The 25,490-nt window shown below is 37.2% G+C and overlaps 1 long non-coding RNA gene across 1 annotated transcript; it reads right to left on the reverse strand.

Moving 5' to 3' along the window:
* Nucleotides 1–8,555: 8,555 nt before the first annotated feature.
* LOC119479829 lies at nucleotides 8,556–21,748 on the reverse strand. The gene is made up of 3 exons (XR_005204764.1): nucleotides 21,527–21,748; nucleotides 16,761–16,945; nucleotides 8,556–8,683 (listed from the first exon to the last, which is right to left on the reverse strand). It is a non-coding gene; the product is annotated as an uncharacterized LOC119479829 (long non-coding RNA).
* Nucleotides 21,749–25,490: the final 3,742 nt, after the last annotated feature.

Raw genomic sequence — 25,490 nt, forward strand, 5'->3', positions numbered from 1 at the left:
ACCTCCCAAAAAGATATGCAATACACATCTACATGTACTACAAAAGTTGTAAAATAGCTGTAAAAGAACATTTCCTAACACAAAATAAAAAATGTATGTCATATAAATCATATATATTGTTAAAAGCCACATGGAGCCATAAACATATTTTTTACAATTATGTTATATTACAGGCAGTAAGCCAGAGAAAGCCACTAACGCATATGCTTTTTAGCACAGCAGTAATTGATTGCCATATACAATGGGTGAGCAGCTTTTTTACAATGCAAGGGCTGCCATGTTTGGATATGACATCTAGTGTTTAAAGCTGCATTAATAATTTTTTGGCCACTAGGGGGCAGAAAAGCATCAAAATCAAACTGACAGGTGCACAGACACACCTATCACCAACATGTTAAGATGCTATGGCTATAATATTAGCAAAAAAATGCTTCCTTACAAATCGGTCGTTTTATATGCCAGAGGAAAATAATGTTAAAAAATATCAAATGACAACGTCATCAATATCATCACCATATTGCCTAAACCTGCCTAGGCATACCATACACACACCATTTTTCACAAACATGCTCTCTCGAAGAGTGAGAAAAGAAAATAAAGGTGGTAAATGCTATAATAAAGAGAATTTTGCCAGAGGGAGCAAATACTCAAAACATATGCTGATGTCTCTAACACACACACATACAAACCTTTTCACCAACTCTCTCTCTCTCTCTCTCTCTCTCTCTCTCTCTGTCACCTGGTGTGCTCAATGTGTGATCATCCCTAGAGGTGACACTTGGGATAAATCAGACCAAAACATCTGTAATCCGAGCCCGGAATATAAAAAGGCAGCCACATTGATGAGTTATATCTGCCATTTCCCATTGTTTTAAGTTAATTTTCATTGCAAACTACTTTGGCCACAGGTTTTGAAAGACAAGATGGACATTTTCTGGACGGACAGATTTGCCACTATCTGAGGTATTTAGCAAATTTGTTGCATTCTTAAGATTGTTAGGAATAAATTGAAGTAAACATCTAAACTATATAAGTAACAGCATTATTGCAGAGTACACAATCCTGTTGAGGACTCATTAAAGGGTTACAAAAAGTAAAATGTGAGCCTGATTAGTGTGGTTTTATACCATTTCTTCTTTTGTTTATATGAAGTAGCACTAGCAGAAGCAAAGCCTTACATACCTTGATGTTTTTTCTGCCCATTGAACTTATGCTCCACCAATGTTTATGCACCACAACATGGACAGCAAAACTTTAGTCCATTTTTTTATGGATTGCATGAGCATTTATGGCACAAACTGTAAGCGATTCTCACTGACAGATGCTATGGATTTACAAAAAATATTCCAATCAAGTCCATCAAAAATGAAGTATTTGGATAAGGGATGTTGATGATTAATCATTAATAGATAGATAAAAGAATTGAACCGATTAAAAACGTACTAACCGACAATGTATGTTTTGTGTACCATTTCTCCGTAGCTCACATATATTAACTTTTATACCACAAGAAGACGTACTTCAACTTTGCATTTCGGAAAAACTGCCGCCGCAACAAAGGAAGAAGCGGTCAGAGGGAAATGGTGAGGCATGATGAAGAAGAAAAAATGTAGTGCAGTATGGGAGCATTACACTGTAAAAGAGGACAATGCTCAATGTAAATATTGTGAAACCATCTAAAAATACAGCTCCAGTACAACGTCAGTGTTGTACCACCTGAAAATTCAGCACACGGTGGTTGCAGTGCAAGTCGAAAGTGGAACATCATGTCGGTGTAAGCTATAAGGGTTGTAGTGATGTGCATGCAGAGGCAATAACTAAGATGCTTTGCTTCATGGTGGAAAAGAACATGCCTTTAAACCTGTTAGATGGTGAGGGATTTCGTGAGCTACTGAACTACATTCAACCAGGCTATCGCAGCCCCTCTAGTACAAATACTAGCCACGTTGAGAAGCGGTACAACGAAAAAAAAAGACGAGCTTAAGCCGCAGTTACTTTCAGCCGACAAGGTGGCTACAACGACTGACTGTTGAACAGCGTTAGCTGCAGAGAGTTACATCTCAGTTACATACCACTACATCAACGAAGACTGGCATTTGGCATTTGAAATCAGCGGTCCTGCTAAGCAAAGCCACAGCAGACAACCTAGCTGAAATGTTCAATGAGGCCGTGCGATCGTCTGGGCTAGCTGGTCGAGAGGTGTAAAGATTACTTTGAACAAATTGTGATTATGTTATAATTTACCTTCGTCCAATAGTCATTTACTGAAATGAGCTTGAACGCACCATTATGTAACTCAACGCAACTTCCATTAATGTTAGCTCAGTTATTTAGCTAAGAAGGACTGTGCTGCCCACAGGCTGCAAACAGCTAACATTAACTAGCAGTCCTTCTGCTGATTTCAACAGGGATTTGTTGTTCAACTCAATCGGCACACCGTTGATTAGCAGCACAGCAAACCGTTAAACTGATTTGTTTAAATTGTTTGTGCTTCATGAATTAATGTTTCGCATAATAACCCTAACTTAGACATTACCCATTGGTGGACTTCACCAGACAATTCAGTTTATACAGATGTCAAAAGGTATTGAGACACACCCTCCCACAGCAGCACAGCTTCAGTAAATGTGACAGATCCAAAATGTCCCATGTGAACGCCACCTAAGTCGGCACTGTGACAAAGGACTTGCTCCCTTTACTCTAACATGAGGAATCCAGCTCACCCGAGACTATAGCATCTTTAGGTTGAGTTATTCCCTGCAGTGTCTGATAGATCACCTTCTCAGCTTGACTTGTGTGGTTCGAGGCAATTTCATTTTCCAACCCTCTCAGAAGTTATCTAAATGGATTGTACAATAATCTGTTGTGCCCTGAAACCACAGAGCAAATAATTATTCTGTGTTCAAATGTTTGACAGGAAAAATTAGTAACAATCACCAAGAGAGCAGGTGTTTTTCTTTTTCCCGTCTCTCCCCCCTCCTCTCTGAGTGCCCGCAGCAGAAAAGGTTGTGTACAAGGCTAGTATTGATTTTGAAACCATTCGACAAAGAATAAATAAGACGGGAGAGGAGGGAGGCCTTAGCCATGAGCTTTTTGATCAATCAACATGTCACAGCTGGAACTAAATTCAATTCTTATTTATCAAAATCCCCTGCTTGGTTAGAATGCTATGCAACGATGCTTTGCAGCGCGCCTTAACAGTCCTTTGAGCCACAAGCATCACTGTCACCGGCATAGATTTCATGACGGAAATACTTTGCTGTGAAATCTTTATCACATGAAGACAATAAATTCATTTGAATTGCATGAGGTCATGTATTCACAGAGATGTGAGACACATAGATTGCCAATGTCAGGGGACATGCAAACCACTACTGACTGAAATAACATGCTATATAGAGTAAAATATGTAGTTGTTGCCATGTAGGCTGAGCATACAATTGCATTTATGTCCACAGATGAGCAGCTATTACTTTTCATCCCCGTGGATCTGCCACAAACCCTGTAATTTCTGACAACCTTCATGTATGTTCATAAAACGGAGATCAGAGGTCAGGAGCCAACCAGTGATTTCACAACAATACAGTCTGATGAACGCTGAACACCCGGAGCACCCTCACTGAAAACACGCCTGATTAAGAAATCCATTTTCTGTCATTTACCCATGAAGTCAGATGAAAGCTTTCTTGACTTGTGTTAGCCTATTATTGTAGGAAAATGGAAGAGGGGTCACATTTTTACAGCTGTTCAACAATCCACCTACTCGGCCACCTTTGCTCCATCACAATCAGTTCATTGGCTTCAACACAACCCATGCTACTCTCTTTGCCATTGGCATTGTAATATTTTGTTAAGTACAAGGGGTATGGGATGGGGGTTAGGGAAGGGATGAAACCCACTTTGACAGGTCAACCATCTATCACAAGGTTAGCACAGACATATCTGTGGGCAATTTGATCTGTAAGAAGAAACTGGAGCAACTGGAGGACCCTCACACAAACATGGGAGGGATGTGCAAACTCCACATAGACTGAAGCTCAAACACAAACCCAGCACATTCTTGTTGTTAGGACAATGCTAAATGCTCTTCTGATTGTAATAGCAGGTTATTGCTGTGGATTCTCATGGATTATTTCTTCCCCCACGAAGTGAGTAGTATCAAGTATTACAAGTAAGACAAAGAAGATATAATTTGAACCCAACTATTAGCCAAATCACAAACTTATTCTGGCTGGTCAGGGCTATATTTATGATAACCTTTTACCTCATGCTGACATTTGGCAGTGAAAAAACATATGTCAATAATGCCAGTACAAATACACATCCATAGTTAAATAAGAATTCAACTCAACCAACGGTCCTGCAATGGTGTTATGCCAGGGAAACCTAAAACAGAATGAACATGAGTCACGTGTTAATTCTGTGTTAGTCACATGATACACTGTCTTCTACAAAGCAGTAACAGATTGAAGTATATGAGGCAGAGACATGCACAGGTCACACTGCAATGTGCTCTGTCAATTTTCTCATCCCTTTATTCCTTTGTGAACTCAACAACACCCATTCTCTGTTCCCATGATGTTTTAGCTTTGATGATAAATTGATTATCAAATAACATAAAAGTAGCATAAATCTGCAAGATTAATGCCCTCTGGTGAGGGCTTAAGGTGAGCAAATTCTCTCATGGTCCACTAACAGGGTGAAAGCAAAATAAGGGGGCTCACTGGGGAAACTATTCTTGTTTAGAGTGCGAAACGTTGTCAAATTATTTCCCTTCCATAAGGCAAGACAATGCCTTTAAAATGGCAAATAGAATACAAAAAAAAGGTGCTGCTAAATGGCCACATATAACACTATGGCAGTAGTTAACTTTCTAGGTTCTGTTTCCTTAATATACTGCGTTGCAAACTACACCACACTATATGAAATGTCAATGGTTGGCTACATTATGGTCCATGGCAGCATTATAAAATATTTGAGAACACCAGAATCTCACTGTCGCATAATTCTGGCCGGACAGAAAGAGACAGATGGAGCGGAGGAAAAAGAGATTAACTTGATATATTTTAGATGAATTTCTTAGTATGGAAATATTTATCTTGAAAATTGATTTTGCTAATATCCCCTCTTAGTTACGTGAAAATAAAGAATCATTTGAAGGAAGGTGTTCCAGTGACATACCCATTGTACAACAGTGAAAATCATGAATGAAAGCCCATTCCCAAACGTGTGAATAATCAATCTGAAATGCTTATGACAATTAACAGTGCGAGATGCAATAAGAGCTGGGTGTTTTGACAGCTTAGATTTGGATTAAACCTGGCTTAATAGGATCATTTTTCTCACAAAAGGTACCCCTTCAAACCAGGGCAATCAATTATTATGAATTATACATGCATTGAATTAAGTGTCTAATGTCATTAATATGTCTCATTAGTTTGCATTGAGTGCCGGAGATTTCCCCCCGTGTGACTCCTCCATCAAAAGGAGGATTGCGGGGGGGTTGGTTGGTTGGTTGGGGGAGAATAACACTATTTGCATTGAGCAGAGGCGCCATTGTGTCAATGTCAAATGGAGTGTTTGTAATGTCTCTCTCTGTTGCTGGAAAGCATGAGCTTTATTCATTTCAAATATTTTCAGTGATGCATTAGTGTCAGGATGTGTCGGTTCCATTTGTCAGAGACGAGCAGAAGCCTGACAGCCCAGGCGGATGTGTAAATACAACAGAAAACACTTAACTATGAGATCATCTGCGCTGGGTTATTAATCTTGCTTTTTAAGGGCCTGTGTGGCCTGACTTCCATCTATGATCCTCCTAGCCTGGTGTTGCTATATTCTGATCCATGTTATTCATGCGAACAAAAAAAAAATCCATTAAGGAGATGGATGTATTTTAGGGATGGTTGGAAAACAAAAGGAACACACAAGTGCTGAATGGGTGGGTTATGGGTTAAGGGCACATTTACAATGGGCTTCTTTGTGTGGATGGGATGCCACACAGGCCATAACGGCTGCTGTAAATCCACACAATTCGCTAACTGATGAGTGAGTCCTCGCCAGTGGAAAGAGTGCAAAGAGAAATCTGCTACAAGAAAAAAAACTTGTTTCTATTACACCTGGGTTAAGTGTCCATATTTTAAATATGACTTTCATAACAGGAGCAGGCTACTTCACTTTAATACAGTTACACACATTCACACTTGGGAAACTGGCAAGCATGCTATTGCATGGTATTGGTATTCCCGGTCATGTCCCTCACACAGAATGGGTCTCAGTCCTATTTATTCAAGGCACATCTCAAAACTCAGAACAGCCACTAAGCATGTATTGCAATGCATTAAATACAGATACCTAACATGAAAAATGAATCACTATTGCTAACATTATGGACTGCTTGAAAAAGATAATCTGCAATCGTTTTATCCTAAATGTATTCATAACAACTCACCGAGATCATTCTCTGCGACTCCAGCACAAGCCACAGCATATATTGCCCGTATTTATTCTCAACGCTGACTTCTAGACATGCAATGACCCATGTATCATCTCTGGTGATTCAAGGGGTGATGACATGTCCCTGTTGTAAGGCCACAAACACTAAACCACGGGCCAATGATGCGTTTTAACTCGACAATTACAGTATAGCATCAAAATCCTTTATGTAAAGACAGTAAAGGTCCTTATTGTTGAACCCTAGAGAGACCAAATGACCAGCAGGGGTTAAAGCAGCCAGAAGTATAAATATAATCAAGACATGTGCTCTTATCCATTAAAAGGTTCCTTATTCAAATCTGTCAGGCTGTAAAAAGGCAGATAGAGGGCGGTCAAGCAGACTTTACATAGGACGAGAGGCTTCTTATAAGGAAACACGACAAACTTAGCCTTGTTGAATTCAATCCAGGTATGCTTCAATTAATTAGAACTAAATAAATAATGTGCAAGGAGCCTATTTAGGGGTTTTATTCTCAAGACATAAAAGCCATTAATTATCAGGGTCAATGTGAGAGAGGGAGATAACGGAGAGCGTGGGTGCATCGAAATAAGTGAAACAGGTTGAATTCTAAATGTCGATTAAACTAGCAAACTTTATCGCTACATATGAGAAACAACATCAAAACTATTGATATATTTTTTTGAGTTTATGGTTGTCTGACAGATGCCATTTTTCTAAAATGGAAATATAGTGCACAACTGAAACAAACAAAAGACTTCAACATTCCCCTGAAATTACTCTTCCTTGTTTTTGAGTGTCCAGGGAGGCAGGTGAAGTCTGCCCTTATTACCAATGTCAGAGATTCGATTAAGCACGAGGAAAGCAAATGATCCCAATGAACTAATGATTAATCCGGCAGGTCTATTTACTAATGTACCAGAATGCATTAGAGGCATAAGTTAATGGGGACAGGACATCAATTCAAATACAAATGAACCACATTTGCATTGGACGCTTATTGACTGGTGTAACAAAACGAATTACAAAAGGTAATCTACTTATAAACCTTAGAGACGGATGAAACATGATTCCCAACATATCTACGATTTAACTTGGGCCCATTCTTGCCTCCAGAAATGACAGCATCAATACAAACAGATTGACCGGTCTGTCGTCAGAATAAAACATCCGTTCAAATTAAAAGAGAGGGTAGAAATAATTAACCTGATTTCCTGTCAGTGCATGAAGACAACAGCTTGCTCTGATTGGGTACGACAACTTGTGCTACTTAAACTATTACCTGTAAGTATGACCTCAAGCATGTTTGGATTCATACAACATATTGTAAATCAAAAAAAGTCATGTTTTGTGTGTACTGCAGCGTAACTGCCATTAGGCCTATTGGTACCAGATATTTTCCCACACTCTTCCCTGCCAGGCAAAGGACAGTGTGGGGGATCGTCAAACCTGCCAGAGGCGACAGTGCTGTGGCACTCCTGAAATGGCTCCAGCCGAGCACAGGCCTTCCCTAGGGGTGAGTAAGAAAGTAAAAAAAAATAAAAAATACTCCTCCCGCTTTGTGGATGAAAGGCCCAGACTTAATCCTCGCTTTGTTCTTGTACATAGATGAACATGAAAGCCCACTTCTGTGGATTGCTTCTCTCTGGACCCATGGGTACAGCGCTGGACCCAGAGCACAGTCTTATCAATAATGCTGCGCTCTTAACTATAGGCTTAAATTGGTGGAAAATATTCCACAATTTGACGGAAATCTATCCATCCCCTCTTCCCAGCGGTAATGACACTTTTGCTAGCTTGTCTAATACCATCTAGTAAGTGATTTTTGTAAAGGGAGGAGGGGGGTTTAAAAAGAGAAAAGCAGCAGTTCTATTTGATGTTTCGATCTGGGATTGATCTCAGAGGAAAGACTCACATTCTGAAAGTAGGATTATTGGCTTCACTGGCTCTCCTCAGATGTCAAAGATCTTTGAACAGCCTTGTAAAGTGCACTACTTCCAGGCTGCTGGTGAACTGCTTATGAACTCATCAAAAGAGCACCTGTCTCCATATTAATGAGGCGCCATGCTCTTGACAAGGGTCCTCTTCCCACACATACCTGTCCCCTTGAGAACCTCGCCGCTTTTCCTGGAAACCGCAGACCAAGGGTGCTTCTCATTCCCGAGCTGGTGTCTCTCCACAGTCACGCTTTGGACCAAACTCACCAGATCATCCAAGGTACAGAGTGCCACACTGAAAGTAGAAAGAACCAGAAACGATGGTTAGGAAGACAACGGCGCAGATATATATTTGAAAACACATCCTACAACATAGTCTGCAGTGTGTATGTTCAACAACTGAACAGCTTCTGCACTTGACCAAAAATCCTGTGGTAGTAAAACACTATCTAAAGCATATTTTTCAGCATATCCGGTTGTAATTGACTCTCGCTCTCTAGGTGGCATTCTTTTTGCCTGTTTTACGTTTTCTATGGTGAATTACTCCTGATATCCAGTTCTATAATGCATCCATGTTCAGGGTGCGCATGAATATTGCTGTGTGCGAGTTCCGGGATTGGACTCACTGGCCAGTCACAGCCAAGTTAACTAAACTTGTGCTTATGTCATAGTCTCTGCCGTAGCCTACTCCGTCGCTACTGTTGTGGCTGTAAAACTGTGGATAAATTATTTTGAGCGTCACACAACCCCCACGAAATGAGCAGCATTTAATTAACATTTGGAAAATCTAAAAGAGCCACACGATTGAATTATTTTATCCCCATTCAAGTTAGCAAAGGGCATAGGGAAGTTAGCCGGCTCGGCCGGTGGAAGTCTTTTTTGTGCGCATGCTCTGCCCATAGAGAATGTGCATTAACCTTCTGTAAAAATAGTGCACAGCAGTGAGATGGCCAACAAGAAGTGTTGTATATACTGTACATATGTAATCAACCCTCACCCACGATTGGGCGTGGTTTCAGCACCTTCAGCGGACACGCCTCCAGTGTTTCAGAGCAGAGAATACTGCTTATTTTTCCACGATTTTGAAACCTAATTTGATATATTTGGTGATTTTTTTAATCATTTAAAAATGTCTGGATGGTTAAGAACACATTTTTCTGTGGTGTGACCAATTTAGAACAAATATGTTTGCTTTACCCGGACTTTAACCTTTACAATGTTACACCACTCACACGGTCACAAAAACAACAGTTATTTAAGTGAGCAAATCCATGTCATATGATAATATTGTCCGAGCCACAAACAGAATTATGTGAAATCACATTATCAGCAAGTCATGTAACAAGATAACAACAAAATAAGAAAAACATTTGGCGATGACTAAAGGAGTGCATGGGGTTTCTTGTTGAGTATTGGAGGATGGGGGTGATAGTGATAAAAGTGGCCGTGCGTGGAGGAGGTGGTGGTGGAGGAGGAGTGGGGGGTGGTGGCATGGCTGAACTGTAATTGATAATGTAAAGGCAGATGGGGGTCTCCAGGGAGACGGAAAGAATCCAAGCAGATGGCCAAATTGCCGCTTATTTATGTGGAGCAGAGGACTCAGCCCCCTCGTCCGCATGGTATGATGGATCATTATAGCTCTCTATGCATAAACACCAATATGCTTTTAAATCTGGACTGCAAAGCTGAAGAAAGCCAACAAGCAAAAGTGCCATATTTCAAAGGTGGTGTCAGGAGCAGGGGGGTGGAGGAGGAGGAGGGGTGTTACGGTAAACAACCTATGCTACAATGAATCTAATTAAAGACCATCCACTCACAACCTCTACTGTCTACCTCCCTTACCACCACAAAAACGTGGAACTGTTCCATCTGTACTCAATGCTGGTGTGTTAACAGATTCACCAGTTAAGGAGCTGACAGTAGCAACAGACATCTTTCCCATAGAGAGCAAATGCATACAGAGCATTTTCTATTTCTTCAGCAGCACACATCTATAGACAAGGATGAGTCGAAGTAAAATGCACACACACCAGCACCAATGCTCACACACACACACACACCCTTGTGTTAGTGGTCATTGTGTTTTGATGACACACACTGTCATTATCTTCGATCAGCTGTTGTGTGCGCAGACACAGACAGATTGGTTAATATGGTTAATATGGTTGAGGCCCCTTTGATCTCACCCTGTCCCTGGGTTAACTCTATTAATGTCACCCCGGACAACCTATTTCATATTTACTAAGTCTCTTTCATCTCCCCATGCAGTAATTGGTCCCCTAATGTGAGAGCACTGGTGTGAAGGCCATCCATCGGACTGAAATTACAGAGCATGCGCTCCCTTCTTCTCATAAAGACACTTCAATACTAACCAGCTTTCCAGTGGTGGGGATTGTAGCTTTAAGCAACTGTTCTAAATCATTTGTGCACAGTTGTCCATCTTTGGGCTAAACAAATTGCATTAATAGAATAAAAACAGCCCACGAAAACTCATAGCTAGCACCTGCGATAAATTATTGTGTCTCTGTGTTCAACACAATATTGGAGATAAACTGCTTACATAGAGATTTAGCACTTAATGTAAATTGGATTGGTTCTTTGAAATAGGGATGCACGGATCTGACTTTTTCAGTCTGGATACCGATAGCGATATCTGGGCTTTGGGTATCGGCTGATACCGAGAACCGATCCGATATCAGTGTTTAATTAATGAGCAGTATGCCTCACTGTGTGGAAGTGATTTGGATCATAATTTTATTATTATGTGTAACATCAGGCTAGACTTAAATATTGCTCTCTTAACTTCGTAAAACAAAATGTAACAAAAAAAATCATACTAATTTATTGAATTATGAATTAATAAAATAATAAATTGTGTGCCAGTAACTTGGTTAATAATCTTCAAAATTAACAGGAATTAAGTGTTAACATTTTTAATACAGCAATATATTTATCAAAGCTTAAACAGGAATGAAAAATTCCAGGACATACTTAATGTACAGTATATAGTATATAAACAGAAATGAATAGTTTGGCCCCATTGTCACCGATACCCAGCTATTTCAGTCAGTATCAGTCTGATATCGTTGCATCCCTACACTCTGAAACATTGAAAAAGATACTGTGCAGGACTAAAGCAAATAATTAAAGCTTGCAAATGTGTTTTGCTGTTTTTAAACTGGAAAAACTCTGATTTCTTTTTATAATTTAGAGTTATTCTGATCATTGGTTCATAACCGCAAGGACTTGACTGTGTGATACTCAGAAAACCTCAACCAAAACAACAAAGACTATCTGAGATACTGTTGTTTACTATCAAACCTCTAAATGTGCACTTAACTGTATATTGATTTAATGTGCTTTTAATAGGTTTGTATATAGTTTTTAAATGGTTAAATGTACATATTATAGAGAGAAAAGGTCGCTTTTACCATTTAAGCATTAGAAACAAATTTACTATTTAAATCTATAGACTACAGATGAATAAAGTGAAAAGGCAATTTTTGCTTTATAGATTCTTAAAAGCAAACAAAACTGGAAGTGTGATAGCTATCATTTGCTATGAGTGCAGATATTCGATGATACAGTTATTTGGTGGGGGGGGGCTTCCCACAGAACAGGAAAGTAAATGTGTCATTAAGTGGGGAATGTATAACACCTCCCTGGGCCTCCCATATTTTACCTTCCTGAGTAACACCAGCGAATATTAATATTTGCTTTTCATTTGAAGCAGCAGTGGCACTCTGTTCAGGAGGAGTGAAAAAGGGAGGAGAGCCTGAGTGTGGCAAATGTGGCCTTCAGACAGGATATTATAGTGACTAAGGGTGCTTAATCGGCCAGTGAAATAGAAGTTTACTGTAATTTAATTAATATTTTTCCAAAGGTGAAATGAAGACTCACATTGTGAGGCTTCATTAGAGCCGACTGTGAGGTAAAGGCTTTCTTTGTGCAGGAGACGATGATTGACAGAAGATGAGAAAGTCGCCCTGTCACAGCAACTGCCACCATGCGTCTTTCTCAGACTAGCTGAAAGCAGTAGCACTAGTGTTGGGAGGGAGGGCTTACTTAACACCCCACATAACACTTCCGCTCACAAAGAGAACAATCACAACGTGAAAGAGCTATCGCGCAGTGGAAGCACTTTGGGTTCTAAACGGAGAAGTTAAACCTAAGTAATAGACCCTGTTTGGAGAGCTGATATCCAAAGCACCGAACGCTGTGAAACATCACAAGGAAGCTAATCAGTAAGTGATTTACAGCAGTGGGGGCCCTGCACACACTGAAAGAACTTCTGGTTTTTTTACAACGTGGGTCCTGTTGTCATAGTTCTGACCAATTTACCTATTAGGTTTATCATAACTAATCATTATTATTGTAGAGACTGTAAATATGCTACAATCGAGCCCCATGCACCTCAGAGGGCTTTAATACTGTTTGAATTAGGGCTGGGAGATATGGGAAAAATACTTTGATATATAATATAATATTGCAACAATATGGTAGAGTCGAGTATTGGTGCTTTCACAAAATATTTACACAATGAGCTTCATCAGTAATGTAGATATAATGAATTAGTGGGTAAAGGCAAATAATAGAAAAGCTAGAACAGTTTGGTAAGTTCAGGAATATACTTTACTGTAATGCAGAATTTAAATCCAGGAAAAGAAAACACTTATGCCATATTACGATATCCAAAATCTATGCTGATATCTAATCTTGTGTCACAATATCGATATAATATTGATATATTGCCCAGCCCTAGTTTGAATTATAACCAAACTGTAAAAGGAGCAATTTTGAGCTAAACATTAAAAGTTATTACCCTGACTATCTTTTGCATTATAAAACTAATTTTGGTGAAATGAAGGAGAACAAATATTGTCTGTTGCTGTATAAAAAAACAGGTTTCAGGCTTGTACTTCCTTGGCCAAATTGAACTTTGAATGTCCAAAAGAGTACTTGTGTCCACAGCTCCTACAATAACTTTGGGGAATGTAGTATTATGATGTCCCATTTATTGGTCAAAACTACAACATCAAGATTGAGGTTGAAAATATTATGGGGCATGACATACTGCATATATGTATCATATGCCATGGCAACCACTGTATTGTTTTATCTGATGTGAATGAATCCCTAAAGTGGTAATGTGAGGTATTGAATAGGCTTTCTACATCGTACCAAAAATGTGATTCCTCTTAGCAACACGTGCAGGAACCACAGACAAGTACAGAAGGAAAACTAGGCCATTTGTTGAAATATTGGGCAATTTTCCGCCAATCAAAAATAATTCCTTGACCTCATGCACAACAAAGTCCCAGAGAAGCACTGATTTCACACACGCAACAAATAAGAGGCGGGTGACTCGACAAGAAAGAGGGCCATGTTTCAGATTTAGGAGAGTGCCCACTCATTCTACACTTCAAAGAGAAATGTATGATTCCGTTAAAATGGTGTCAGTGTCTGCACTCAATTTTGGTAATAACTTGCTCAGAGAGAAGAAAAAAAAAGAATCTGGAAGCAATTTGTGATAGAATAGCCAAATTTTCCTTTTCCTCTAACGAAAGTTATTCTAACTATTGACCTTTCCAGGGCTTGAATGGCATTCTGGGATGCCACCGCCGCTCTCAAACGGAACTTTTTAATTCTGTGCGTCAGTGTTGTTTTAGGCCTCGTCTCCTGGGTAAAGCACTTAAACTATTACTGTATGCGCACTCTTTTACCACACTATTTGAACAGTGAGCCTTTCTGTTATTCCTGTACTGTTGGTAACACATTATGAAATCAATTCCAAAGAACTTTCAGTTACGGGGAGGATATTTCAAGCAAAGGGACGCATCTCAAAATGTATATATTTGTTTTGACTTTTCACTGAAAATTGAATTTTTGCCACTTGTTTTACAATTTTTTCATTGCATGTCTTATCACATCAGAAAATTGTCACTTTAATATCAAAACAGAAACAGAATTCAGTTCTCCTCCGTGCTCTATGATGCATTTCAACAACCTGCTGAGCTCGCTTCCTTTTACACTGCTGCTCCCTTGTGGTGTATCCAGATATGATAGGCTGTTTTGACAAAGTGTAAATCCAAATAGTCTCAGGTGATTAATTAGCAGCAAGAAAAGAGATGGATTGTTGTGTTTATCCCTGTTGCAAGAGTTAATAAAGAGAAGTTGAACTAGTTTTTAAATAGAAATAATACAAAACAGTATATAAATTATTTTAAATCCTAATTGTACAGAAATGCTGTCTGTTTGGTTTGATATTTGCCTCTTGTAATTGTTCTCGATTTGCCAATTAGACCCACGGCAATGAGTTGGCTTGACGATAAATGCTAATTTATGTGGCTGTATTTTAGAAATCTTATTACTGAAAGCCATCTCCACACCTCCACATCACTCCAAATCCTAAAGTCTCGTCTCTCAGTCATATCCTTGTCCTGCTACCCCTCCACCCTCATCCCAGCCCCGGTCTCTCACCAAAGCAATCAGGTAAATCCCACATTAACTCCTGGGAAACAGCCCATTAATATTTCACTTGTTTCCAAGCCTGTTTGTGCCATACATCAATGCCCAACCACTCCTTTCAAAGCCATACATTAGAACTATTTTCAAAATACTTCATTGTCAGCCTGTGGCAGCCTCATTACTTATTAAGATAAGAGAAAAGATGTGCAGGAGCAGTTGGTGGCTCAGCTTGCTTTAAAAGCTCCTTTTCTACTGTTTCCACCTCCTCGGCCTGCCTCCTACTCCACCTCCTTCTCCTCCTCCGCTGTACTCATTTGGGTGATAACGCTGTCACAGAACCTTTAGGAAGTTGCTTGGCTGAAAATAAGTGGGATGTTTGTTTAGTTAAGGGAAAAGAAAAACATGCCTGCCATGCTGGGTAAAGTGTACTAAAATAACTGCTTAGCCAGCACAGTCGGGCTGCGTCGAAGAGTGTCAGTATTTGTAAAGCGCCAATTTGACCTTGAATCTACAAAAGGGATGTTAACAGCAACATATTTGGATGAATAAATACTTTTGATGAAGTATGTACAGCATTTGACTATAAAAGACAATAAAATTTGACCATCTTTGCATCATGTAAAGCTGTAGTAACTGCATCCTAAATGATGGCAAAATTGCAGGCCCCTAAGAAATTAAAATGTGTCATTACAGCATGATCTATTCTTAAAAACCAAGGCATGTGTGTCAAGGTTTACGTGAGCTGGTATCACGTGCAGTTGTCTAGCAGATTAAATGATCAACGGCCAAAATGTCCGTTGGGAAATATGCCAAATAAATAAATGTATGAATTAATAGCATATTAAATAGCCTAATATTGTTAGATATGTTGCCAAGACAACTTAAATATAAAAATATACAAAGGCTTAAATGCCTCCGCTCTGCTGTACTTCTAATTCAATACACTTTTTGTCAAATTCAGCAAATATCTCCTCATAGTCCACAGCCAGCTGACTGTGTAAATGCGAAACAAACAAAGTGTTTTGATGATATAAATAATGATTACATCTATGTTTCTTCAATAAATTTTGACTTTTGGACTTTGGACTATTACAGAGACGAGGAGCACGACGCCTCACTCGTTGTGAGTATATGCGTGCGTGAGAGAGAGACAGAGAGAGAGAGAGGAAGAGGAGATGGGCTGCACGCAATGTTTCGGTAAGGTATTAATAATAATTTGAATGTCAAAGAAATGAATGAAGCTTCAAACTATTCTGCAGGCTACCAGCCACACAGCACTATTTTGAATTTGACAAACGCAAATCACTTTATTTTTTTATATCGCTTCTTCATTTAACTTATTTTCAAGTTATGTCAAATGTAGGCTATTTTATGGCCGGTAGTTGTTCTATATGGCCGGAATTGTGAAATATTGACGGCCTGAAATCCTGAATTGTGAGGTGATGTTACCACAAATGATATTCACAACTATATTTCAGATAGTCTTCACCACTGCCAAAACAACTGTGAATATGATGCTGGACTACGAGTTAAAAAGCAATGTCAAAAACTTACAGTACAATATGGCTTACAAGATATTTTTTGTGAATTTTTTTTGAAATATTGCATAGCGATATTGTTTTTAGATCTAATGTCCTCTTTCGGACATGCAATATTCAATTATGTTGTTATTGAGAGTTTGTTGTATACGTTTGCTGGGTATTGTTGGTTGTTTTTCTTATATTCTATATAATATTCTTATATTTTTTTTTTGATTTGTTCAAAATAAAAGCTAAATCTAATGTTAAACGAACAGTGTGTAACATTTCTTTGGATCTATTGGCAGAAATGGAATATAATATTAATAAGTATGTTTTCTTTAGTGTATAACCACCTGAAAATAAGAATTGTTGTGTTTTCGTTACCTTAGAATGAGCTGTTTATATCTACATACGGAGCGGATCCTCTACACGGAGCTGGCTGACATGTTTCTACAGAAGCCCAGAATGGACAAACCGTACACTGGCTCGTTTTCCCATCAGCCACCGTAGTTCTCCTACACGTTTGGCACACGGGAGAAGTTTCAGCCGTCAGATCCTACACACTACACCTTTAAAGAGGAACATATAGCAGTTAGATATTGGTAATTTTCTGATGATTCTGTTATCAATGGAGAACAATTGGGCCTTAAAGATTAACATGTCAGGGAAAAACAGGAAAAACACATTCAGTATTGACCCCTAAACGGCTAATGGCTTGATCAAAACCCCACTAGGAATGTCACCTCAGGCATATCAGGAATATCTGGAGAGCAGTTACAAAAGATAAGAAGGAATACACCGCCATACTGGAGGGGGTGACAACAAAAGAGAGATTGCAGTGTTATTGCCTCATCCTCTCACGGCAAAACATATTCAATTGCTATGAAGGGTGTTCAAAATCGACTACAAAAGGAAGAAAAGATCAGAGAGGAAGATGTAAGAAAGTTATAATCTTTCTTTATAATCTTACGTTACTGTCACTCTTCCAGCATGATGGCATACCTTTGTAACTATTGGGAAACACTTCCAATGCTTCTTGACAGGTCTAGCTGTCAAAACACTTGACAGCAGAGGGACTTTGTTTTCAAATCGATTATATAAATGCTGTATATTACATCAGACATCTTTTAAATCTGAAGGCCCAAATTTGTGAAGACAATTTGTCTTCAAAACCCATAACGGATAGGTTAATAAATGGAAACCAGGCGAAGTAATGGAAATTACGCAGGTGATACTCTAAGAGGTCAACACTGGGTTGGAAAGAAACTGTGTCCGGCATCCATTTCCTCAAGTGTCAGAAAATCTACCACAGTCCCTGTGGAAAGTCAGGATAAAAAAAATATGCTACATCTGGTGAGTATGAGTTACATGTTATCTGGCTAAAAGCAATGGATATGACTGAAGAACCCTCCTGTTAACAGTATGTCTTAAACCCCAGGGTCTGTTCTGTTTGTCAAACTTGTCATTCACCATGTGTCAAAGACCTGCATCAATCAATTAGTCAGATAGCTGCATCTACAAAACTGAATTTGCCCTTTTCACAGAAGACATTTTGACTTGTCATAGCAGAAAAAGCACAGGTGTGAGTAGGCTAATAATAACACTAATTATAGCTCTGCTCCATTTAAGTACCCAGCGATTATTATTATAGCATGAGTCTCGACCTGGAAGGCCTAAGTGGAATTTAGCCATCATTATTAATGTGAATAATTACACCTGTGCTTTTCCTGCCATGCCAAAATGTCTTCTGGAGTGACAATAAGGGCCTGTGTTAGCCTACTGCAACTTCACTCACTGGATGGAACAAAGTAAGCTGCTATGTGTTACATCAAAACCACCTCAGTAAAACAAATACTGAACACACTGAGGGTAAAGCCACTGCAATTACTACAACTACTATTGTTGTTGATATTACCATATGTAGCATACCTATGATTTCATGAAAATACATATAGATCAGAGGTCAGCAACCTTTACTATCAAAAGAGCCATTTTAGGCACAAAAAAAAAACTGTCTGGAGCCGCAAAACATTTGAGCATTGTGATGAAGGTAACAGTTTACAGTCAAAGTATATATTAGTATATACTATACTTTGGCCCTCACTGCATTAGACTTACAGTAAGTCTAATGCAGTGAGGGCCAAAGTGCAAATGTACTACGGAGTATTAGGGCCACATTGAGGGAAAAAGAAATCTGAGATTTCCAGAATAAAGTCATAACTTTACGAGAAAAAAAGTTGTAATATTACGACAATAAAGTCATAACTTTAAGAGAAAAAAGAAAATAACACATAAAATTACTACTTTATAATATTATGTCTTTATTCTCATAATATTATGACTTTTTTTTCTCGTAAACCTATGACTTTATTCTCGTAATATTATGACTTTATTCTCATATGATGCCCTTTTTTCTCGTAAACTTATGTCTTTATTATCATAATATTATGATTTTTTTCTCATAGACCTATGACTTTATTCTCGTAATATTATGCCTTTTTTTCTCATAAACCTATGACTTTATTCTGGTAATATTATGACTTTATTCTCATAATATTATGACTTTTTTTTCTCATAAACCTATGTCTTTATTATCATAATATTATGCCTTTTTTTCTCATAAACCTATGACTTTATTCTTATAATATTATGACTTTATTCTCATAATATTATGACTTTTTTTTCTCGTAAACCTATGACTTTATTCTCGTAATATTATGACTTTATTCTCATATGATGCCCTTTTTTCTCGTAAACTTATGTCTTTATTATCATAATATTATGATTTTTTTCTCATAGACCTATGACTTTATTCTCGTAATATTATGCCTTTTTTTCTCATAAACCTATGACTTTATTCTGGTAATATTATGACTTTATTCTCATAATATTATGACTTTTTTTTCTCATAAACCTATGTCTTTATTATCATAATATTATGCCTTTTTTTCTCATAAACCTATGACTTTATTCTTATAATATTATGACTTTATTCTCATAATATTATGACTTTTTTTTCTCGTAAACCTATGACTTTATTCTCGTAATATTATGACTTTATTCTCATATGATGCCCTTTTTTCTCGTAAACTTATGTCTTTATTATCATAATATTATGATTTTTTTCTCATAGACCTATGACTTTATTCTCGTAATATTATGCCTTTTTTTCTCATAAACCTATGACTTTATTCTGGTAATATTATGACTTTATTCTCATAATATTATGACTTTTTTTTCTCATAAACCTATGTCTTTATTATCATAATATTATGCCTTTTTTTCTCATAAACCTATGACTTTATTCTTATAATATTATGACTTTATTCTCATAATATTATGACTTTTTTTTCTCATAAACCTATGTCTTTATTATCATAATATTATGCCTTTTTTTCTCATAAACCTATGACTTTATTATCATAATATTATGACTTTATTCTCATATGATGCCCTTTTTTCTCGTAAACTTATGTCTTTATTATCATAATATTATGATTTTTTTCTCATAGACCTATGACTTTATTCTCGTAATATTATGCCTTTTTTTCTCATAAACCTATGACTTTATTCTGGTAATATTATGACTTTATTCTCATAATATTATGACTTTTTTTTCTCATAAACCTATGTCTTTATTATCATAATATTATGCCTTTTTTTCTCATAAACCTATGACTTTATTCTTATAATATTATGACTTTATTCTCATAATATTATGACTTTTTTTTCTCGTAAACCTATGACTTTATTCTCGTAATATTATGACTTTATTCTCATATGATGCCCTTTTTTCTCGTAAACTTATGTCTTTATTATCATAATATTATGATTTTTTTCTCATAGACCTATGACTTTATTCTCGTAATATTATGCCTTTTTTTCTCATAAACCTATGACTTTATTCTGGTAATATTATGACTTTATTCTCATAATATTATGACTTTTTTTTCTCATAAACCTATGTCTTTATTATCATAATATTATGCCTTTTTTTTCTCATAAACCTATGACTTTATTCTTATAATATTATGACTTTATTCTCATAATATTATGACTTTTTTTTCTCATAAACCTATGTCTTTATTATCATAATATTATGCCTTTTTTTCTCATAAACCTATGACTTTATTATCATAATATTATGACTTTATTCTCATATGATGCCCTTTTTTCTCGTAAACTTATGTCTTTATTATCATAATATTATGATTTTTTTCTCATAGACCTATGACTTTATTCTCGTAATATTATGCCTTTTTTTCTCATAAACCTATGACTTTATTCTGGTAATATTATGACTTTATTCTCATAATATTATGACTTTTTTTTCTCATAAACCTATGTCTTTATTATCATAATATTATGCCTTTTTTTCTCATAAACCTATGACTTTATTCTTATAATATTATGACTTTATTCTCATAATATTATGACTTTTTTTTCTCGTAAACCTATGACTTTATTCTCGTAATATTATGACTTTATTCTCATATGATGCCCTTTTTTCTCGTAAACTTATGTCTTTATTATCATAATATTATGATTTTTTTCTCATAGACCTATGACTTTATTCTCGTAATATTATGCCTTTTTTTCTCATAAACCTATGACTTTATTCTGGTAATATTATGACTTTATTCTCATAATATTATGACTTTTTTTTCTCATAAACCTATGTCTTTATTATCATAATATTATGCCTTTTTTTCTCATAAACCTATGACTTTATTCTGGTAATATTATGACTTTATTATCATAATATTATGACTTTTTTCTCGAAATCTCAGATATATTGTTTTTCCCTCAATGTGGTCCTAACACTCCGTCGTACCGTCGTACCATAGACCTACAACAATGATAAATAAAATTGAAAATGTAAACAAAAACAGTTATTAATTTCCATGTTTATCAATCCACAGGGAGCCAGTGGAGAGGAGCTGAAGAGCTGCAGGTGGCTTAGAGACCTGAGTTAGATGAACGTTATTTACACCTGTAGGTCTCTAACATTACGTTACCATAACTAGTTTTATCGAGCTAAGTAAGTCAGCTTAAAATAGCTGGAGCACTTACTTTGAGTGCATTTAAAACAGTGTGTATGTATTTATATTATCAAAAACTATGTCCATCAAACTGAGCTAACATTTTACCTCACACGAGGCTGCATGCGTTCAGTCAGTATCCATGGTAACAAAGTAAGCCCTCGTGGTTGCTCCTCTCGACGACAGGTGAATCCATTAAGAGGCTGAACCGTGTTTTAGTTTGCTGTGGTCAGTTTAACAACCTCTCTCTGCGTTCGTCTTTTACGTTTCTGGGAAATACTTTTTAGAGAAACAAGAGCGAAGTTTAGCGACATTTTCTCTGGACTTTTTTTTCTTGACCTTTCACCTCTGACCTTTGACCTCTGCCTCTTTTCCCATCATTCTTGCTTCTTCTTCTTCTTCTTCTTCTTCTTTTGGTGTTTTGGCAAACCATCTTAGAGGTGCATTACCACCATCTGGACTGGAGTGTGGAACAAGAGATTGTCCAGAAACAAAATTAAAAAAAATTAAATTTAAATTTAAATTAAAAATAAATAAATAATAATAATAATAATAATAATAATAATAATAATAATAATAATGAGGAAAACTCTAGATTCGTTTAACTAAATCAGTTTCTCTTAAAAACTGAATAATTTCACTGTATATATTATATTTGCTATATTCCCCAATAGACCTGACAATGAAAAGTCCTGATGTTTTGCCTTCCTTAGTGACTGTAAAAGGTGATTCCTCTGGATACTGTAATTCCTGCAGTGTATCAGTACATATTTGACAGTTTCTGGTTTATTACAATATGTGCATTTCCCAGTTGGGTGCTTGCCTATTCTATATAATGTGTGGTTAAAGACCTGTATGTCCGATTCTCAGTCGAGTGACCGTCATCCTCGCTGCATCCCCCCAGTGAATAAAAACAACAGTCCTGATTTATTTACTGTTATTGTAAACACTTGTTTGTTGTTGTTTGTGCTGTACATTTTTAATAGCCTAAGTTACATTTATTTATTTTAACTTACCTGCTTTCAACACATCGCAAATTGTAATATTACAATATTAAATATTACAATTATATATAGTAACCTATGAAAATATATAGTAACCTACGAAAATAACGAACACCGAGGTGGGTGCAGTTATATTTCAATGAAAAACTGAATTTATTTTAAAGTCACATTAATTTTTCTTACAATTTAAGAAATAGGCTAAATGGGAAATTAAAAGATATCAATGGCAACATTAAATAAATGAATAATAATAATAAATAATAATAATAATAATAATAATAATAATAATAATAATAATAATAATAATAATAATAATAATAATAATAATAATAAACATTTCAATGACATGAATTAATTGTTTTTTTCTTTGCTTTAACACACTTGTTTTACAGAGGGATCTGTCACCCAAATTTAACATTTGATGGGAAAAATTCTTAAATACCTTGTTGGTTACTTTAAAGCAACCTTGCCAACCCTTTTTTATTTACTAGCCCTTGTGTAATTGGATAACCATGTCACACACCCTTGATGTCTCCAGCATGTGTTTTGGACTGGGCTCAATTAAAAGAAAACCTTATCTTCACATCACATCATTGTATTTTGCCATCCCTTCAGTTCTCAGCTATTGTTTTATGGAGTCATTCAGGCTGGAAACACAGGCAGTTAATTCCAGTTAATTTTGTCCTACTGTAAGCTGGAGGTATGTGTTGACATATTTCAGTTGAGATAGCGTTCCTAAAGATACAATACATTTTTGGGGATACTCTTATAGCAACAACCTCTCACAGCATTGTTGTTTTAATCACACAGGAACATCTTGTTGCCAGGAGAAAGTGAAATAAGATTTTGTCACTTGATGTATCTGCTGCTGGGAACATTTGTCTGTAAAACTTATTGTCCACCTAAAAAACACTGGTTGGTGTACTGGTACTGGTGGTTTAAGACACATCATTACACTTTGTTTAATGATTATTTATCTGCAAACATATTATTGCAAATCATTGAAGTAAGCAGGAAACACTCTCTTTTGTATCCTGTCAGTGGACTGCACTGCATTCATGACAGTTATCTCAAAATAAATTCTTGAAATGTTCACCAAACTAAAAAAGATAGTGCATTCTTCACAATCCAACACAACTTTAATAAAGGCGAAGCGTGGTCAGCACAGGTAAGTTGATTAATGACTGAAGTGGGGCTATATTTTTCACACCACTCCCAAAGTGGGCACTTCAATGCTCTTTTCCTAATGGTTTACAAAAGCTGCTCGAGGGGCGCCGGGCAGGTACAGTGCAGGGAGCATCATCTGTTCCCAAGCAGATTATTTACACTGTGCTTTTATCAGCCATCTAAACTCAGGCTATTAGTCATCACAGAGCCGACGACAAGCCCCGGAAACTGAGCATTTACTGTTAAATGGTGATGAATGGAGCAGCACTTCAATGGTCATACATCAACCAGGCGTCACCTACACACGATCTCTCATCTCTCTTGGGATGATAGAGTTAATATTTAGTACACACATCATTTGGGCATCACATTTTCACAAGTTATGGTTATACTAAACATGTAACACTGTTTGACTCATATTCAGTCTTAATAAAGATAATAAAAGGCTATAAAAGTGAAACTAAGAAACAGGTAAACTAATATTTCCACTTAGTCCTGGCTATCTTAAAGGGACAGTGTGTAGGATTTGGTGGCATCTAGTGGTGTGGTTGCAGATTGCAACCGACTGAGTATCCCTCTGCACACTCCTCCCTTTACAACATGAGCGGCCGAGCGCAAAACCACGGTAACGCCGTTAGCCTCGATCAGGCCATCCTTACCATAATAACACTACTTTAGGAGCAACGGAGGTCAGACGGCGGATGGTGATACCACGGTTTTCACTCTGTGGCTCACGTTACCACCAAGCGTGTCAGAGAACTACGGTGGCCTTTAGATAAAATCATGAAAGGCCCTCTCCGGAGCCAGTGTTTGGTTTGTCTGTTCTGGGCTACTGTAGAAACATGGTGGAGCAACATGGCGGACTCCGTGAAGAAGACCCGCTCCCTATGTAGATATAAACGTCTCATTCTAAGCTAAAGAAAACACACTGATTCTCTACTGAAAACAAATATTATATTCCATTTTTGCTAATAGATCCCCTGAAATGTTACACACTGTTCCTCTAAGGAAAACTACTTACAATCTAAACAGAATCTGTATTTTCTGAGTATCATTATATAAAGCTTTTAAATCCTTTAAAAACATAAAATAACAGCAGTAGGTTGATACCACAAAGGATGCTAAATACTGCACATCATTTTAGTTTTTATTTTATTTTATTTGGGTTGGCATCGTTCCCACAAATAAGAGTACACTGAGTATTTTGTTTCATACCCTCCACTGCAATCTTTTGTTGTGTGTTCTGAAAGGAGAGAACATTTCACTGAGATGAAATGTTTGCAGTTAAAAAGCAGCATGATGTTGGCTTATGCTTTTAGTTTCTCAACTTAGCGCTCAGTGTGAAAGACTTGCCTCAATCAGTGAGCCGGGAGTCAATATGTATAGTCACTCTGCTTGGGTTTTGCTTGTTGACTAATTTCTCTCTACCCATACTCAAACAAATCAACAGCGTGCGTGGGGGTCATGCAAGCGGAGCGAATCCCTGGCAAAGAGCCGACAACTCTCTCAGCAGACGCAGCGGGAGTGTTTGGACTGTAAACACACCGACACCATTCTGCCTCCTGCATTCATCCAGCCATGATGCACCGGGCTTTCTTTCCTCAAAACCCAACCCTTGTTGCACAAACGCACACACAGCCATGCCAGCAACTCTCTCTTGCTCGTACACACTCATACATTTTGCATTATCTGTTATACACGCCACCAATCTCTCATTTTTAGCTCCCTGTCGTACACACAAGCATGTCCTCACAAACATGCAAGCACTGTCACCTACATACAGTACAATAAGGAAAAAAGGGGGATTTTGGTGCAACAATGACTGATGTGCACATCTACAGGTACTGCACTGTATATGTGTATGTGTGGATGAGAGAGAGTTCGGCAGGGACGTCCCCGTA

Source organism: Sebastes umbrosus, chromosome 2, assembly GCF_015220745.1.
Source record: "Sebastes umbrosus isolate fSebUmb1 chromosome 2, fSebUmb1.pri, whole genome shotgun sequence".
Taxonomy (NCBI): Eukaryota; Metazoa; Chordata; class Actinopteri; order Perciformes; family Sebastidae; genus Sebastes; species Sebastes umbrosus.